This window comes from Gambusia affinis, linkage group LG01 (assembly GCF_019740435.1).
Source record: "Gambusia affinis linkage group LG01, SWU_Gaff_1.0, whole genome shotgun sequence".
Classification (NCBI taxonomy): Eukaryota; Metazoa; Chordata; class Actinopteri; order Cyprinodontiformes; family Poeciliidae; genus Gambusia; species Gambusia affinis.
Window position 1 is genome coordinate 43,511,777 of NC_057868.1, and position 11,198 is coordinate 43,522,974.

The following is an 11,198-nucleotide window of genomic DNA, read 5'->3' on the forward strand; positions in this document are numbered from 1 at the left end:
TGCATAAGATGCAACAAGATGGTCCTCAGACAGCTTTCTAATGACTGCATCCATGCTTGAATTCAGGGTGAGATCTCTTTACAGCCAGGAAATGGAACTTTTACTTACTTCCATCTGCTTTCTGCCTAGTTGGACACTGATTGTGAAGGAGAACTTTTCCCTCAAGGACGTTATCAGCAGAGGTGCTCAGGCCTAAATGTGAGAGATCTTTGCATTGGAAAAGTCCTGCTCATCCATCATCTGCAAGAAAGAAACTCTCAGCTGGGCCTGTGTTTCCCAAATTAAATTCTCCACAGTGTCTGCATCAGAGGACGATTCGCTCTGTAGTTTGATAGAAGAGAAAGGATTCCAGAAGAACTGTCATCAGGAAGTTGTCACAGATTCAGGTGATTTGAAAACAGAAGCACAGACTTTGTCCAATGGGACGTTTAAAAAGTGTGGGGTGGGCAACAGCCTCAGAATTCCAATGCCACAAAAGAAATTAGATTTAGCTTAAATGTGCTTTAATATTTTTATGCTACTAAGATAATATGCAAATTGACTTTTCAAATTATCTACAGCTGTCGTCATTGGAACAAGTGTTCCTAAATGTTCTTTTCATTTGAGCTGAAAGTCATGAAAGGATCAAAGCAGCTCACACTGCAAGAAGCTGCACACCAGAAAGCTCACAATAGGAAAAGAAAGCATTCATTTTAGCCACTTCATTTTAATTGCATGGATTATGAGATCATTTCCAAAGCCAATGTTTCTTCTTTCTCTGCTGATCCTGTTCTTCTCTGCTTTATTGTTCTCCTGAAAATATAATTCAGTTCTTTCATGCTTTTATTCTAATCATGTGGCTATTTCAGTTCGCTCAAGAAATATGTCCTCATGGGGAACAAGAAAGTGGTAGTCATTACAGAGTGGAATCCACCGAGGCAGTCAGAACACTCTTTTATCCTCTCAAAAGCCAAGATGACATTACTTTAGAAAAATAAAGATCATGTATTCACAAAAGTTTCCTCCTTTTCTGCTGTGACCTGATTAATCTTTTCACTTCATTCTCTGGCAGACAATGGCCACTAGGTTCCAACAGAGCCTTTGGAAAAGTTCAGACTTGCTCTACCGTTGTGAAATCAACTCAAGGGAAAATCAACTAATAAAACAATTGAACACATAGAAGGAAGCAAGATACTGTCTTTCAAAAATTTAACCCACAGCAGGGAAACATCCAGAGGTCTGTCGTTCTGTTCAACTTAAGAAAATAGGCAAGAATAAAATACTACATCAGTCAGCTATTCCTGTAATGGGTGAGTGTTTCTACATTTCTCTGGACTGTGACCTCATAAATCACAGCAACACCTTATAACAAGCTGCATATGTTAAACCTGGGGTGGATTTTCACTTCCTACATGAGTCTAAATATTGTTGCAGGCACAAAGCGCTCTCCAGCTATCCAATTATTTCCAAAGACAAAACAAAAAAAACAACAATTTTCTTCAGCAGCATCAACTGTTTGCTCTTTTAGATCTCAGTAATTATGTCACATCTGCACAGCTCCTCGACAGCAATCGGGCTCTCCAGGTTGGAGCAGCTGAATTAGACACGAGAGCGAGTGGATCAGCATCTTCATGGCCTCCCTCTGCTGAGAGCACAGTGTGGAGCTGTCAGCTCGCACTTTTTCTTCTGTGCCATAAAACAAACATTAAAACCATTACACCTCCACTTGATGCCTGCTCTACTCTTTCATCTCACAGGCTCACAAAGTGTGAGGGCTTTCCTAACACACTGTGCACTCAAACCTAATCACAATCCCATAGTTTCATTTGACATATTTAATAATAGATGAACTGACTGCAGTTATTCTTTCCGTTTCATTCCTCATCTCTTTCTGTATTGACTTCCACTTTTCACACAGAACTTTTAAAAGAAGTCATGTTCAGTAAAAATGGAATCAGCTTATTTGAGTCTCATAGAGTGCAGTCTAAAGCACAGAACAGCAGTTAACTTACAGAACAGCTATTAAATGGACCTACAGCTAAACTCATTCTTAGCTTTAAGCTTTATTGGTTTAGTACATTTAAAGGGGACTAAAGCAGTACCTGATATTGTGATTTTGAGAATAAAATTATATTTTAATAAGACTTTTTTTTTTCACAAATGTGAATTGAAATTTGACCATGCTTCAGAAGACTTGTAGGCAGTGTAGAACTTCCCTTTCCATGGTTGATCAGCACATTTATATTGTGCAAAGGTAACTTTGCGCTAAAAAGTGCTCTTTTGCTGTCACATACATCCCACGTGGAGCATAGTTATCTAGTTTAAATTTTATGTAATTATTTGAAGTTCTGAGCACTGTACAAATTCATAAACTGAAGTAGTCCTTTAGTACCAATACGGAGCTTCAGAGTAGATTTTAACTGCAGAGCCATTAGTGGTTAATAGTGTTTTGTGATATTCTTATAATGATTACCATCTCTTTGTAGTAGAAGGAGAGGGAGGAGGACATGCGGCAAATGCTGCCGGGTCCGAGAATCGAACCCGCGATGGCCGCGTTGAGGAATCAAGGCCTCCAAATGTGGGTCGCGCCATCCCCCACGCCAACACGGCACGCCCCAAAAGACAAGGTTTTTTATCCTTTTTCCTTTTTTTAAAAAAAACCCCATAATTTTCCTTATATTTACACATTCTCAGGATCTAATTTATAAAGTAAATAGCACTATTAAAATTGTGATGGCAAGCCCACATGTGTATCAGGCCTGTCAGTGAGAATCAGCAGCATTGGTTCATTTAAGGGATGAGTGAAGCCGTTCTGAGGGTTTTTGCTTTTGCTCCATGCTGCTGTCAGCTGCAGGTGGAGGACTGGGCCACCATAAGCTGCTGATTAGCAGGCTCAGCTTCTCACACAGGATTGGCTCCCTCTGCTGAGGACTATGAAATGAAAACTTATGTTCTATGTTGTGATTGGACTTTTATGTGACTTCCCCACCAGTCAGTGAGGAGGGAGGGCGGCTTTGTTTTAATCGGTCTTTTGTTTATCCTAGCTGACCTTCATATCTGTTCCTCCATGGGTTTTAAAAATGGACTGAAATTTTCTGGTCCAGAGCATTACTGGTGACCAGATGTGTGTGTGTTTAGTGTGCTTTTGTGTTTACCCTATTATGAACTAGTAATTCAACTCTTCTCAGCTTTATCAGTCAGCTTTATTTATCACATTCATAAACAATTTCACTTAGTTTTATTTTTTATGTTGTTTTTTTTCCCCTTATAAATAAAAGGTGTTTTTACAAAAGAGGAAGTTAAGTTTAAATTGGTGCTCATATCTGGGGACTCATGTCTAAAGCATGCGGGAGCACAAAATATGTGCGCAAAATTGCAGTCTAAATAAATGTGACGTGAAAGTTTGCATAAATATACGCAAACTTTTTACCTGCAATGAAAATGTGTGGCAGGCACTCAAACTTTTTTGTGGACAATAACTTACAACAAAGTGGCAAATCTCAAAAATAAATGGATGGAAAAACGTCACACAAATGTAAGTGGTACATTTCCTGAGTTTTTCACAAACAAAAATGTAATTGCACTGAAGAGCAAGAAATACAACAGGGTCATATCAGCAGACTAAATCCGAACAGGTCAGGTTTTATTATTGTTAATATGGTCAAGGTGTGCAGACAATCACACATGTATATAAATAGCTGAGCAAAGGTGTGTAACTGTGTAACATTTTGGAACTGATGGAGAACATCACCAATTGAAGGATTCTGAGGGAGCATTTGATCAGAGACCATATTGATCTGCTGGCACATGTTGATGATGATTTATTAACGCTTAGCTCTGTGCGGAACTCAAAAAATGATCATACATTACCATTTGAACTGGAGCTGCTGACAGATCAGACATTTATCCTTCAGTCAAGCCGCACAAGCTTTGTGACTGCGCCTTCATGAATAGAAAGCATCGCCATTCTGTAAATGTGCAACTTATGCACACTATTCACTTTGCAGTGAGAGTCTTCTCTGCAAAGGACTCTCAGGCACACAGACAGCGTGCATTTGCAACTGCAAAGGCTGCTCAAACAGGCATTTGCACTTGGATCTCTTTATTTTCTTTTTTTTTTTTTTCTATTTGGATTTTTTCGGTAAAATTTATTATTTTTATTTTTTGTAAGGTGAATGAAACCTCCTCCACTGCAGCTGGTGAAACAAGCAAGGATCATTCTCATGGTGATTGGCAGCCTTCTTAGTATTTATATTAATTTACATAAAGATGTATATTTGGGTGGTGACAGGGCCAACCAGTATGGGGGTTCCCCCATAGACCGGCTGCTGTGCTCTATTTCCCACAAATAAAGGAAAAGTGTGCAGGTACGTACATGTGCATAGTTTTATACATTTGAACTTTTTTGTGCATTGCACTTTTCTAAATTTGTCCATGCATTAGTTTTTAGCATTAGAGCTGCTCTCTCTTTCATACACGAGACTGTGGACATTCTGACTGTTATTGTAAGTGTTCATCAGAGAGACGGCATGGTGGAAGGAACCTCCTCCACTGCAGCTGGTGTTTGCAAATAGTGCTCAGAGGCACCAACCTCAAACTAAAAGTCCCAACAAGCTGTGTCCAGGATGTTTGGGATCTGCAGAGACGTTAGCTACTCCTTTCCTGAGTCTAGTTCTGTGCATGTCCTGAATGGAGGGATGGTCACCCTGATGATGCTTTCTCTAGACCTGAATGTTTGCTGTAGAGCAGGGGTTCTCAGATCCAGACCTGAGGGCTGATGTCCTGCCGAGTTTCAGATGTGTCTCTGCTTGAACATCTGAGTCAAATAATCAGATCATTAGCAGGACTCTGGAGATAATTTGGTCATTTCTCTGGAAACCACCATCATCTCTACTTTCATTTGGAACAGAAGAAATCAGTTACTGGAAATATTAAAGAGCGAAAATGAAAAAGGTAATCCTTGACTGAGTCACCTGGTTGTAATATATCCTAATATTGAAAAGAATACACTTCATATGATTACCCGCTACTAACCAACATGGATGTAAAATATCCCCTTTTATTATCTTTTTACCAACCTGGTAATTAATTAATCTCTAAATTAATATCATACTTCTGATTGGCTTTATGTAAATTGTAGGCAATACTGATATGAAGTTTGCAACTGATGAAAAGAACAACTATGAGAAAATTGACTAAATAAATATTTGAAATAAAGTAGGACAAAATAATTCTTGTTAATATTTCATAATTAGAATATCTGAACTGTTTCTACCCTGTCTGTCATCTTTAAACTAAAGATAATGATAGCGGTTTTGTTACTCATAAAGTATCATATTCACAAGTATTTGTTGAAGAACAAGTCAGCTCCTGAGGCAGATAATGGAGATGGTAGGGGGACGCAGGTGCTGCAACCATTTAGGGCCACAAGGCTTCATCCTGGCAGTGTAATATATTGCAAGCATGCTCCGATTTTTAAGGGAGATTTGTCATAATATCACGTTGGTCACATCCTTCCCCCAGTCATAGAAGCTTTTCCTTGCCCACTGGGTCATCCTGTCAAACACAGAGAAATGCACAGTGTGTCATACTTGGGCTCTCACCATCTTAGATTACTAAGAGAGAGAGAGGAAATGGAACGACCTTGGCTGAAAATCACGAAGCTGAACAAGCTAGTGCTGAGGTTCATCTGCTGCAATTAACTGTGTGTGGCTGAGCGGATGGCAGTGTTTGCTCACACAAAACCACAGTCTTCTTTTAAAATGAAATCTAAAGAAAGCAAATATAATGAAGACTGTGGAACAGTGCTGAGTTCAAAGCTTTATTCACACTCAACACAAGTAAAAAATTAAGATCAATACACTGTATTGAAAGAAAATGTCCATTATTGCAGCATGATTACATTTGTCTAGCTACAACACTCAATGTCAACATTGAGACATGTTTGCCACCATGTCTCAATATTTATCTAAACAATAGTGGCTAGCTGTACTAAGATATAGACAAAAGAACTAATAATTTCATACTTTGAAAGCATTATATCCCTGCTCTGTTTATTGCCCTAGACCTCACACATTTTAAATTGTGATACACGTTAAAATCATTTCAACACACAGAGTAGTCATATTCTATACAAGAAAGTGTTAAACACACTTTCCCTTAAACCAGTCTTTCTGTATTAAAAATGTTTTTATTGGTCTGACATACTATTCTAATCTTAAATGTTGTGTTTCCATTTGCTATTAGCAGAAAGTAATAATCAACAAAAATACAACAGTTTCTCTAAACATCTAAATATTTGGTTTTATTGTGGAAGGAATTCTAAGATAGTTCTTAGCTGTTATCTTTGCAAGATGTATCAAGTTTGATGAGTCATATGTATTATTTTTGGTTCGTAAATTTGTTCTATAACTGTTTTGTTTTAAACTTGAATTGTATGGATGTTTGGAAAACTCACAATGCAATAAAAACATGTTCAAAAATAAAATGATTTACTGCAGGCTGACTTCTTTAAAACAAATATATAAGCTAGGCTTTTGAACAACCCTTTGAGATTAATTTACAAGCCCTGAAAATCACATCTCTACCTGTCATCTGCCAATCACATTGCAACAACATTTGACCATGCCACCCTGTTGCCTGTTAATTCACTTAGCCTACAAGTCCTACAATTCTGTAAGAGCCACGTTGCTGGAAAAATGTTAAAAGAATAACTATATAGAAATATGTATTATATAGAAATATGTATATATAGGAATATGTATAGAAATATGTTTAGCAATGCTTTACATTGATAAAGTCATTAAAGAGATATTCCAAAGTCAAATGGTAACCATGTCATAGTTTTATATTTTAAATGTTGTGATTGAAACCAGTTACATTTCCAGAATAACCAACTCCAAATGTAATCAGTTCCCCAGGAAGTTTCTCCAAACTGTCATGTTTTTGGAATTCGTCTAACCATGCAGAAACACCATCAGGAGTTAGAAGCAGTGCTTTCTTTTATTTACAACGGGTGTAATTCTGCGAAAGTCTGGATGCTCGCAGTAGGAGGAGAAAGGCACCAGGGGACGATAGGAATCAGCAGCCGGGGAGCCGTCGGCTAGGGAGCGACAGCATAGAGAGCGGAGCCAGCGGGACTGGGATCTGCCAGGGGACGCTCCGAACCAGAGAACGGACCACACGATCGGACAGGAATCCGGCGTTGGAGAATACATAGGAAGGCAGGACACAAATATCAATAAGCAGAAAACTGAACGAGCTACAGACGAGACCTGCACTCCAAGAGGCAGGAGTTACCACATAAGCGGACACTCTAACGTTGTAACGCCAGCTCTTCTTATGCTACAGCTGATGAGCGGAAACAGCTTACAGGTGTGCAGGGGAGGATCGAGGAGGCTCAGATCCATTCCGCTCTCTGAGGACATAGGGCGGAGCGGAGGAACTAGCGGGTAATAGCAGAGGCGCTCAACACAAACAGCTCTGAGAAGCTTGTCGGGTTGCTGATTTACATAGGATACTTCAGCAAATGGGCTTAATAACAACAAAGTGCTTTACGCCTTTAAAGAATACACCAATCAATTACGAAACATGCAATACATATTATATTGTCAAAATCATCAAGAATAATTATCAACAAAGATACATTAACTTTATTGATAAGTATTTCCTTTTATGACATAAGTATTTTAAAGTATATTCTCTGAATTTCAGGGAGCCAGTGGACGGACTTCAGAACTTTCTGGTTTTAGTCAGAACACCAGCAGCAGCGTTCTCGATCAGCTGCAGCTGGACGATTGATTTTTTTTAGGAAGACCTGTAAAGACACTGCTGCAGTAATCAATGTGATTAAAGATAAAGATAAACTGAAACATTAGTTCTTAATCCAGGCTTATGGCATTATGTGGCTCTGAAGGTTCAGGTCTGAAAATTATGAAAATTTAGAAAATTATGTCCTCCTTTATTTTTATTAATACTTGTGTTGTTTGGCCAAAGGGTTTCCCACACTAACTGCTTCACAGAAAAAAAGAAAACCCTCACCACACCTAGTTTTGTGTAGTTATATCTAGTTTCTACTTGAAATAACTGAAGCCCTAAAATAATAGGAACAGAGCTTTTCAGCCTGGTAAAGTTTTGGTAAAAATCAAAGGAAACCCAAAACATTTGAAAAGTTTTGGAATGAATTTTCCAAATACTAAAATATTGTATGTTAACTTCTGAATAAAAATGAGTAAAAGAAACGTTAAGACATGTCTGTCTCTTTGGCAGTAAAAATAATTCTGTTTGTCCTAACTGACCTAAGACTGGAAACTTTTCATCTCAGAAAAAACAAAGCCTATTAAGAAGTGGATGAAAATATCAGTATCCAGGTCAAGGTAGAATATTTGAGTTAGTAGTGTTTACAAAACAATATTTTGTTAAGAGAAGCGCAGGTTTTTTTAAAAGCAGATACATATTTTTGTCTTGTAGCATCTCATCAGTAAAAACTTTTGACATAACTGAAATGATTACTATATAGTACGGATTATTTTGTCTTTTTTACAAGCCGAGTATTGGTGAAAAAGGTTCATTATGTGACATTTCAAGCAAGTTATCTAATCATTTTTTATTATGATTGCTGAAATGTTTGGCGTTTTGGGGTCAAAGGACACATTTCTCATCTCAGAGGCACCAGAGAATTTGAAAGTACTTTCTGCAGCCCTTGGAATGAGGAAGAGATCAATTACACTTTCAAAAAGGTGCCAGCTTGGGAGTAGACTTTTTCACAAAAGCTTAAATTTTCTTCCTCATTTGAACTTGACCTTCCACTTACATTTTTTCTCATATCTACTTCCCATCAGGAAGAAAATGCATCATATGTAAATAATTTCTAACTGTCCCTTAACTAACTCTGAGAACAAACATTTGTAGAATTGCACAGGAGTAAAATCAAACAATCAGGACTGTTACAAACATTTATTGAATTAAGATTGGACAATTTTAAGGACACATCTGGACAGACATTCCTACTCCTACATGTCAGGAGTCTACAGTCATGTAGAGATTGGATTTTTGTATGAGCGGCTGGAGGTTATAGGGTATGAAAGCTATCCACCTATCAGAAGCTTACTGTTTAAATTCTCAGCTTTTCAGTTCACATGTAAAAGTGACCTTGGCCTACATGCTGAACAGGATAATTGGAATCAGTGTGTGTACCACAAAAAATGCACTCAAGGCATAAAAAAATGTAGGTGAGACTGTGTGAATGGGCTTTTTACTGGAAAATGTTGAGAGCTTTCAACATGATGAAAAAAGCACAGCTTAAAAGCAGTCTGTATGGCAGCAGTGAATCAAACAACAGCCATGTGTGAGATTCTCAAAGCTAGTAATAAAATAGAAAACACAATATTGTAAAATGTCAGCTTTTATGTCAGGTAATTCATCCTTCCATCCATTTTCCATACCCACTTTGTTCTGTTCATGATCAGAGGAGAACGGGAGCATGTCCCAGAAGTCACAGAGGGAGAGGTGGTGTGCAAGCAGGACAGATAGCCAGTAGAGCAGTGCTAACACAAACAACTATTCTAGCATAAAGCCAGGTTTGATTCAGTAACTACACTAAAATGCATGAGTTTGGAAAATGAAAGTGTAAAGAGCCCCTTACAAATGCAAAACTGAGAGAAAATAGTAATGTTTCTTTCCTTGGATACATTTGTGTTGCTGATGTATGGAATCAAGGCTTTAGCAAGAACCTATGTGGGCAACTGCCAAGCATCCAAGTACAAAGTAAATTATATAATGTGCTTTATAATATTGCTATATTGCTGTAATTTATTAATGTGCAGCTCTCTGAAAATTTTCAAGTCTAAATTGAATATATTGGAGGGAACATAAAACACATTTTCTGTATTATTTTATTATTGTATAGTAATTTTAGTAACTTGTCAAGGGACTGCAGTTGTAAATAATTTTTTTCTATAATGCGGTAAAGTGCATTAAATGGTGATATTTTTGTTTGAGCTGCCCATTGTCGCTTTTTTAATCAGTTTTATTTACACTATGCTACAGTAAAAGGCTTCGAGGGCCCTAATAAGCATTATTAAAATTTTATGTACTATCATCATTATCATTATATAAAAAATGATATTCTGTGAAAGGGGAATATTTCTTTCCAGTCATTTCAGAAAGTGAAACTCATGTATTATATAGAATCATATGTAGTGCTGTAATGAAAACATCTTCATTACTACTTTTACTTAAGTAACTGCATTGCACGTTAAGGGCACCTTTTGCTTTTTTTGCACTTTTTTAGCACTGCACTTTAAGCATAGATTTGCACATCAATAACAATTTGCACACAAGAAATTTTAACTATATTTATTGAGTATTTTTAGTGATTATCATGTAGCCTTTTGCTCTGGGCTCTGCACAGCTGCTCCTCATTGAGAAATGAGGTTGGTTGCCTATAAAGGGAGGAGAATTATTACTCAGAGCAATGAGCTACTGGTTTGTAAAATTTGAGCAAATGCTTGTGTATAATATGTTAAGTGCTGAGATGAAGTGACTCGCCTGTCTTTTTTGTGTCCTCTCCAGGGTGTTACACTGAAAAAAGTAACTCTTTGGATGAACATAAAAAAAATCAGGGCTGCACAGTGGCGCAGTTAGTAGAGCTGTTGCCTTGCAGCAAGAAGGTCCTGGGTTCGATTCCCGGCCCGGGGTCTTTCTGCATGGAGTTTGCATGTTCTCCCTGTGCATGTGTGGGTTTTCTCCGGCTTCCTCCCACAGTCCAAAAACATGACTGTCAGGTTAATTGGTTTCTCTAAATTCTCCCTAGGTGTGAGTGTGTGTGTGAGTGGTTGTTTGTCCTGTATAACTCGTTGTCTTCATCACAAGATCAGTCTGACTATAATGAATCATGTTATCAACATGATTAAATTTCATAAACGGGAAGTTTTTGAATTTCTTGTTTATCCAACATAATTGTATCACATTTTGTTTGAAACATGAAATTATTTAGTTAAAAGTACATGATATTCTTTTGTTAAAGTGATAACCCCCTAAGTTCATTTTTTCAGTGTAGGACAAATGCTACCATGGGGGTCCAGACACCATTTATAGCAGTTGTCCCGAATCCCTGGGCTACGGACTGGTACCGGTGGGCCGCACAATAAATAATTAAATATTTCCGTTATGTATTATCTGAGTCTGGAGGATCTTTTATTTTGAACGTCCTTTAACCT